This window comes from Tenrec ecaudatus, chromosome 7 (genome assembly GCF_050624435.1).
Source record: "Tenrec ecaudatus isolate mTenEca1 chromosome 7, mTenEca1.hap1, whole genome shotgun sequence".
Classification (NCBI taxonomy): domain Eukaryota; kingdom Metazoa; phylum Chordata; class Mammalia; order Afrosoricida; family Tenrecidae; genus Tenrec; species Tenrec ecaudatus.
The window spans coordinates 153050809-153060329 of record NC_134536.1 but is presented as its reverse complement, the minus strand read 5'-3'; the positions used below and the strand labels follow the sequence as shown (position 1 = coordinate 153060329).

The 9521-nt window shown below is 43.2% G+C and overlaps 1 pseudogene; it reads left to right on the top strand.

The window, feature by feature from the left end:
- The first annotated feature begins 1683 nt into the window (after positions 1 to 1683).
- Positions 1684 to 3524, top strand: LOC142452552 (SERTA domain-containing protein 3-like; annotated as a pseudogene).
- Positions 3525 to 9521: the final 5997 nt, after the last annotated feature.

The following is a 9521-nucleotide window of genomic DNA, read 5'->3' as shown; positions in this document are numbered from 1 at the left end:
CATACAACTCTTATCAAAATCCATACATATACATACATCAATTGTATAAAGCAAATCCATACATTCTTTGCCCTGATCATTTTCAAAGCATTTGCTCTCCACTTAAGCCCTTTGCATCAGGTCCTCTCCCCCCCCCCCCCCCAGCTTTAATTCTTACTTACTTATCTTTATCCCAAAGGAGGACAGGAAAGGCAAAAAAGTGCCATCACAGTTCTGTCTGGTGATAGTCCTATCCTTGCTTTATTAGACTAGAAAGCAAAACCCGGCATTAAGGGTTCTTTTCAACAAAGCCATGGGAAAACTATATTGGGTCCTTTCATATACCACGCTTGGTTCCTCATACACCAAGTACTTGCACTCTGCCAACACATGCCATCCAGGACCCCTGTGTCATGAACTGTCTTGTTCTAAAGAGTCTGCACTTCTTCCATGCGTTAGATCAACTATACGCAAGGAACAAGACTGACAACCAGCCAGTGCTGCAGACTCCCTCCTCTGCTGCTGGTGCCGATAGTGCTCTAGCTCTCAGTATCTAGCCCGCATCTTCCCCAGGGAGCTCCTACTGGGGTTTCTGAGCTCCACTTAAGACTCAGTAACACTTAAGAGAAAGAGAGTCTGGGGAGGGTTATCGTTTTGCTACAATTAATAATGCCACTGAATGTCACCCCAATTATGTAATAATTGATCCCAGTGGTCCCTTAAGACTGGTTCTATCACCAGACCCATTTTACAAATGAGTAAACAGAGGCAGGCATTAACACCCTAGATGATGCAGCTAGGAAAATGCTGGTATATTTTTGTCGGGTTGTTTAAAATTTTAACCTTAATTTATCATATTACAACTACTTACTAACACATTTTAATCATAACCAACCTAGGACTTCACATTCATATATCAACAGTGTCTCTTTGGGTTCTGTAGAACTTGGTGGAGTAAATCCTTCCTCCTGACCCTCAACTCACACCACACAGGGATCTGCTCTGAATGACTTTTTATCCTCTCACTTCCTTCTGCTTCCACAAGCAGGTTACACTTGAATAAGAATGGAAGTGCTGAATTTTTTCAGATATATTTTGAGAACCCGGGTCTTCCTTACTGAAAGAATTTACCAAAAGAGATTAAAGCTTGCCAAAATGATAAAGAATTGCTCTACTTCTTTTATGATAATAAGAAATTCAAGAAAAAGCAGCCTAACCTAGGAAATTAGTGGTAAAATAAATAAAGGTGGCAAAGAGGAGAATATAGTAGAACTGAACAGTATGGGATGACAAGGACTAATAGTAGACTAATAGGACCATGGAAGATAGAGAAAAGATTGAAGTTGTCAGGGATTTCAATTTGTCTGGATCCACAATCAAACCTCAAGGAAGCAGCAATTGAGAGATAAAATGATGGCTTGCCTTGAGTACATCTGCTGCACAAGACCTTTCAAAAGTGTTGAAGAACAAGGGTGTTACATTGAGGACTACAATGTGCCTCACCCAGACCTTGGTAGGTTCAATCACCCCATATGCATGTGAAAGTTGGGCATTAAATAAAGAAGACTGATTCATTTGAATTGTGGTACTGGCGAAGAATATGCAAAGCGCCATGGATTGCCAAAAGAACCAAGAAATCTGTCTTAGAAAAAGTATAACCAGAATTCTCCTTAAAGGCAAGACTAGAGAGAGGCCCCCGGGAGGTGAGCGAGGCACCAGCGCTGTACTGGTGGGTCCCAACGCTGCAGACGTTCCGAGAGGTGGTCCCTGCGCAGCAAGGCAGTTCAGATGAGGAAACTGAGGCCCACATGGGGTGACGTCATGTCACTTCCATCTCACAGCTGAGCAGTGTCCAAAGGCAGGATTCATACCCAGGATTCTCTGCTTCCAGTCCAGAGCATCATGGGAGGCTTGAAAAGGAAACACGCGGACTTTGAAGAGGAGGAGGAAGAAGAGGAGTGGGGCTGGGGCCCGGCTGGCCCTAGGAGCTATCAGCAAGCCCTTCTCCGAATTTCCCTAGACAAGGTCCAGCACAGCCCAGGTCCCCGCGCACCCAGCCTCCGCAGACATGTCCTCATCCACAACACCCTGCAGCAGCTCCAGGCTGCTCTGCGCCTCACTCCGGCCCCTGCCCTGCCCCCACAGCCCCTCTTCTTGGGGGAAGAAGACTTTTCCCTGTCGGCCACCATCGGCTCCATCCTCAGAGAACTGGAAACTTCCATGACGAGACTGAGTGCCCTCCCAGCCCAGCGGTCCTGCCAGTCCCGCAGGCTGAAGCACTGCCCCAGGCCGATCCTGTCTTCCTGGAGTCCCTGAGTTCCAGGTACCTGGGCGATTCCAGTGACTCTGGCCTGGATGACTTCTTTCCGGACATTGACACGTCAGCAGTTGAGAAGGAGCCCCTGGTGGCCCCTCCAGAGGCCCCTCACAACCTCTTCTGTGCCCCCGGATCCTGGGAGTGGAATGAACTAGATCACATCATAGAGATCATTCCTGGGTCCCAAAACTCTGGGGGTGGCGCGGGGGACCATTCTCATCTCGGCCTTGGTTGGCTGGCTCCCCGGGTGCTCCTCTGTGTTTGTTGGGAGGGGCATGCCATAGACCAAGGCTCCCCTCCCCCCAATTTCAGGGTTCCACCAACCGTTTTGCATGTGTGTGTGTGTCTGGTGACCCCAGCCTTCTGTGAAGGTGGGTCTTCTGGAATTAATTTATCTCTTCCAAATGCCTTAACAAGACTGTTTCGGGGGAGGGGTGTCTCATTGCTCCATCCCCATATTTTTCTGCCTTTCCCTCCTCCTGTGACCACTGGGGCCTCAGGGAAGAGAAATGTGGGCCAGGGTCAGATGGCCTGACCGTGCCACCCGGTTGCTATGGAAACCCAAGCTCGGCCTCTTGCACCTCCACAAGAAGGGACTCAGAAGAGGCTGGCCTCCTCCCTACAGACAGAATCCCACTTCCTGGGCAGGACCTCTGTTCCTAAAACCAGGCCGGATCACGTGCAATAGGTGGAAACCAAACTGTCCCATGCCGCGGTATTTAACAGAAAAGGCGGGTTTTGTGGTGGCTTTTTTTTGATGGTTTGTAATTTTATTTTTTAATAAAAGTTTCTTTTTGGCAAAAAAAAAAAGGCAAGACTAGAAGAGATCACTCCTTGGAGAAGGACATAATACTTGCTAAAGTGGAAAAGCAGTGACAAAGAGGAAGGTCCTCAACAAGATGGATTGACACATTGGCTGTAACAATGGGCTCAAGCATAGGACCAATCGTGAGGGTGGCACAAGATTAGGCAGTGTTTTGTTCTGTTGTGCATAGGGTAACTATGAGCCGGAACCACCCAGAAAGAGCCTAACAAACAGCAACACCATGGGAGGGAAGAGAAGAGTCACTGATTGCCAATATCTCCAGTAGCAAAGGGTTGGGAGCCAGGACACCCTGATGTACTTTTACACTTAAGAGTGAAGTTTCAGACTGAAGCGGGCTGACTCACGTCACAGTAGCTCTATTTTTCTGTTTTAGAAAGTATGAATATCTTGCAGACAGAATGAGTAGAAAGAGCCCAAAAGTCTCACACTTCAGGCACGCAGCCCTCTTTGGGTCCCTTTGAGCTTTGGTACCTAGGATTCAATTTGATTACCAAGAATTATATGTCAACTACCAGATATGTAACTGAACCACATGCACACATAAAAGTGTTTCTGGAATGTGTTGCTGGCATCTTAGACTGCAAGATCAAAGCACATCTTTAAAGCTTTAAAAACAGTACAGTGGGAGAACAAAAGACCAAGTCTTCAGGTGAAGTCCAGGCAGGTCTGGCAGGAAACCCAGCTCAGCAGATATGCAGGATGGACAGTTCTTTTAAGCATAATGTTATCTGGCAGTGGCTAAAGCCTACCCATTTGAGGGTCAGCTGTGTGTGTGTGAGTGTGTGTGTTATGTCCTACATTGATTGCTTATTTTTGCCAAGTCCTCAGCCTGTGTGTATACATGTGTGTTATATTCTACATTGCTTGCTTGTTTTTTGACAAGTCCTCAGCCTGTGTGTGTGAACGTGTGTGTTATATTCTACATTGATTGCTTATTTTTGCTAAGTCCTCAGCCTTTGTGTGTGTACATGTGTGTTATATTCTACGTTGCTTGCTTGTTTTTGCCAAGTCCTCAGCCTGTGAGTGTATACGTGTGTGTTATATTCTACATTGATTGCTTGTTTTTGCCAAGCCCTCAGCCCGTGTGTGGGTGTGTACATGTGTGTTATATTCTACATTGATTGCTAGTTTTTTGCCAAGTCTTCAGCCTTTCTGCCAGTGACGAGTATAGCCTGCAGATGATCTTTTCCCCCATTTAGGTTCGTAGTGCTTCAGATGAGCCACGGTAATGTGTGGCCACTGGAGATTAAGCAGGGAAGAATGTGTCATACTGGGTGTGCCCCTCTGGGCAGTAGTGGAGAGAGTTAAAATAATTCTTTGCCAGGAGTGCAAGCTTGTGCTCAGTACACAAAAGTTTTCTTCCCTACCACCTTAGCAGGGAAACTCTCAGATGTGCAGAGACCCATCGAGGGGTGCCCAAGTGTGCGTACAGCGGGAGAACATTCTGTTAACTTCTGAGGAGAAGCTGGACAACTTGGCAGGAGGGGACATGTTTGTTTCATTATCGCCAGCACCATCTAGACAGGTACTGGGCATTGCTATGTACATGTTCCCAAGAAGATGCCAATATGAGCTGCTTGTTCCAAATCACTCCACCAGACTAGGCATATGTGGCTACACCTGCCCTCAGTGATGCCAAGCATTGCCACCCTGCATGTGACCACAGGGATACCAGAGGACAAAGCAGGACCTTCACTGACTAACTGCCCACTCACCTTGTCCCTCTGTCCTCCACGCTTCACAGTGGGCTGCTTGATCCCCACAGCAGATTCTGAGCCTAGAATCCTATCCTCCGGCTGGAAGTAAGAGTTCTAAGTTAGTGGTTCAGTAACTCAGGATTATCCCTGCCTCTGATCTCATCCAAAATGAAATGTTAGGAATGGAATTCTTTCTTTTTTTATTTTTAAAACATTTTATTAGGGACTCCTACAACTCTGATCACAATCCATACATACATCAATTGTGTAAAACACATCTGTACATTCTTTGCTCTCATCAATTTCAAAGCATTTGCTCTTTACGTAAGCCCTTTGCATCAGGTCCTCATTTTTCCCCTCCCTCCCCCTCCCCCCTCCCTCATGAGCCCTTGATAATTTATAAATTATTATTTTGTCATATCTTGCCCTGTCCCACTACTCCCTTCACCCCCTTTTCTGTTGTCCGTCCCCCAGGGAGGAGGTCACATGTAGAGCCTTGTAATCGGTTCCCTATTTCCAACCCACACAGGAATTCTTTCTTAAACTAAGTTCCCACCAATGCTAATAAGTCAACATGAAGCCTGCCCCTGGCTGAGTTCCTAGTTTGGGAAGCTTTCTCCCTATGACTTCTCTTGCATTTCTTCTGCAGCTTTCTCAGGGCCTAGGGCCTCCTGGACCACTACTATCTTTCTTGTAGTATGTGCCACTCCCAAGCTTAGATCCTACTACTCTTTCTGGTCTAACATGCCTGAAATTGGTCATTGCCCACTCCTAGTGTGATGAATTATTAAGGGGATTCTCATTTCCCCAGACAGGGATGCAGGTAGTTGTCTGAATACTGCCCTACTCAGATCAGCCACCATATTAGGACCAATCCACGCAAAATTCTCTTGGGCAAGTTTCCAAAACAGAAAGTATCTGAAACATCACAATATAATTTTTTTAATTATAGAAGCATAACTCTCTTATAATTCTGTAGTATATATCAAAGATTTATGAGAGAACCAGCTAGATGGACCCACTCATTTAAGAGAGAACAGAAGAGATTGAAATGTATATAGTTGATGAGAGGAAGATTGCTAAAGTAAGCTTGCTAAATTAGATACAAAGGTTTTTTATAATATTTTAAAATTAATTTATTTTTCATCGTTAATCATTTTATCTGGAGCTCTGACAGATATTATCACATTCCATAGTCCAATCACATGAAGCGGTATTGCACAATTGCTACCAAACATTTTCTTTCTTCTTGAACTTCTTGATATCTGTTCCCTGTTATCCACTCCCCATTCCACCCTCCATCCTGGGGGGGGGGGGGGAAGGGGACCCTTACTTATTTATATTTTCCTACAATAGTTTTTTTGGTGCCATAGTTTATACAATCCACAATATCCATTCACATACAATTGTGTTGTTTGATCCCATCGAGTGGGGTTATACAATCTTCAGTGCTATCTGCTCCCTATTCCCTGTCTGCCCTCCTTTTCCCTCACCCTCAGGGAACCATTACTCCTGTTATGACTTCGGAAGGGTTATCTATCTTGGCTTTCATGTACCAAATGATATTAAATATACAAATGAACATATTCAAATTTAACACGATTATTATGGTAAGACAAAAAAACATAACAGTAAGGGGAGGAAATATTAAAGAACTAGAGGATAGTTATGTGCTTCATCAATACTATAGCACACCCTGGATTTTTTTTGAAAATGTAATTTTATTATTTTTTTATCATGTTATTGGAGGCTGATACAGCTCTTTTTTTTCTTCTTTTTAAAAAAAATTTTTGAAACATTTTATTAGGGGCTCATACAACTCTTATCACAATCCACACATATACATACATCAATTGTATAAAGCACATCTGTACATTCTTTGCCCTAATCATTTTTTTTCTCCTCTTTTCTTTTTTTTTCGTTTTATCATGGGCTCATACAACTCTTATCACAATCCATACATATACATACATCAACTGTATAAAGCACATCTGCACATTCCCTGCCCCAATCATTCTCAAAGCATTTGCTCGGCTGATACAGCTCTTATCATAATCCACACAGCCATCCATTGTGTTAAGCACATTTGTACATATGTTGCCATCATCATTTCCCAATCATTTTCTTTCTACTTGAGCCCTTGGTATCAGCGCCTCATTTTTTCTCTCACTCCCCCACCCTCCCTCCCTCATGAACCCTTGATAATTTTAAGTAATTTTTTCATGTCTTACACTGACCGATGTCTCCACCCACTTTTCTGTTGTCTGTCCCCATGGGTGGAGGTTATATTTAGATCATTGTGATCAGTTCCCCTTTTGTCCCCCCATCTTCCCCTTACCTTCCTGGTATCGCTACTCTCATTATTGATCCTGAGGGGTTTATCTGTCTTGTCACAGCACTGGTGGCAGGAATCTAAAACGCTCGATGCCAACTTCAGGGTCCTTTCCACATCGCCCCTTTCCTCTGCTTAGAAGAATCTTTGTATTTTCTCCAGGAACCAAGTGGACAGAGTAGAGATAACTTAATTCAGTGCTTAGCTCCCATAGAAGAGCTCCGGGTGCCCAGATAGGGGCCAGTTCAAACCTACCGGTTGTTCTGAGGGGAGGAAGATGAGTCAGTGCACTTCTGTGTGGTTTACAGTCTCAGGGCTACAGACTTACTCCGAGTGAGTCCGAATCAACTCAATGGCAGTGAAGGTTTGCTTTGGTTTTTTGGTTATCTCACATTATGTAGCAATTTCCAGAAACCAGACCTATAAGGGGTTCTTTGGGCTGTTTTTTTTTTGGGGGGGGGAGTGTTAAAAAGTAAATTCCATTCAGTTTAACAAATCCATCCAGGAAGGATTTTTATGAATGACCTCTTCATCTTTGTGTCAGAGATACCAGTATGGGTGAAGCAAACGCTATCTGGTCATTGTCACCTGGCAGCAGTTACCTGCCTTTCTCTGGTCAGTTGGATCTCACAGGATGCAGGTGCTTCCTCTATTGGTTTATTTCCGCTGGTGACACAGCATCAGAGACAGCTCCTAACACAGTAAACATGAGCGCAAAGACACACTGAGGAAACCCTGACTGTCCCGGGAGACCCTTTACTAGTGCCACACAGATACTGCCTACCCCCACAAAATAAACCCCTACAAACACCTATCCCCCCAAAACCTAAATTCCAAGTAGCTATTGAGTTATTTCCACCTTATGCTAACCCCATGTTCAGAGTACAACTAAGGTTCGTAAGTTTTTCTTCTTTGTAATCTAAATAAAAGCACATTGCCAGGCCTTTCTTCCAATGCACTGCTGATGGTTTGAGCAGCTATCCTTAGTCAAGCTTAAAAATAGTACTCCTAAAATGTGCTTTCTACTTCTGGACAGTTGGGTATTTCAACTCCCTAAAGATGAGAAGATTAGCAAGTTTCAGGTGGAAACGCATAAGAAATCTAGATTAGCACGTCTAAAAAGGTCCTGTGTGCACAAATCAGCTAAGAATGGTCTTGAATTGTAGGTACTCATTCAGTAGGTCTTGGTGGAGTCTGAGACTGCATTTCTAACACATTCCAAGATGGTTATAGGACTGCTGGCCGATCTGTTTCAGTTTATGAAGGATGGACAGGATGCCTTAAGAGGCAAAGTGACTCCACCAAAGACCTGTCTCTGACCTCCCTGCTAACAGGGTGCTTTCCCAATTACACCAGCATGCCTTAACTTGAGTGATACATGGATCTCTGTGAAGGAAAGAAAGAGAGAGAGAGAGAGGAAGAAAGAAAGAAAGAAAGAAAGAAAGAAAGAAAGAAAGAAAGAAAGAAAGAAAAAGAAGAATATACTCAACATTTCCCAAGAATATACCTCATACGATAGTCTTTACAACTATCAATTTTCAGTCTGCTCTAAAGTAGTACTCGCCAAAAATGTCTTTCAACTACTAATTGTTAGTCCAAGGTAGCATTCGTCTTTTTAAAATGAGTGATATCATTATTTTATCATTAATGAAACAAAAGCATAAAATTAATTTTTTCTAGGAAAATGACAGATACAAAATTTCCCCAAGGTATCTTTTTAAGGGGAAAATTAAGTGCATAAAAATAATAAAGTTTGACTATATTTATGTTACTAAAGATTCACAAATCATAATTGCACATTTCTATGAGAACATATAGGAGCATGGGTATGTGTGTGTGTGTGTGTGTGTAATACATTTAAAAAATATCTAGGATGATACATATAAAAACAAAAAAATCACAACTGTCTTTAAGGGGATTTGGGGTTAAATAGGGATTAAAGGGATGTTAACTTTATCTGTATCATAAATTGAATTTTGTCTCCCTAAAATATGTGTCAGCTTGACTGGGCCATGATTTTTAATGCTTTGGCGTGTATGTAAAAATGCAACTTGGCATCAGTTGACTGTCAATTTGTTGTCCTCTGGTGGCTGTGTGTTGTTGTGAAGCTGTCACTGGTATTTTTTAAAAACATTTTATTAGGGACTCATATAACTCTTATCACAATCCATACATATACATACATCAATTGTATAAAGCACATCTGTACATTCTTTGCCCTCATCATTTTCAAAGCATTTGCTCTCCACTTAAGCCCTTTGCATCGGGTCCTCTTTTTTTCCCCCTCCCTCCCTACTACCCCCTCCCTCATGAGCTCTTGGTAATTTATAAATTATTATTTTGTCATATCTTGCCCTATCCGGCATTTCC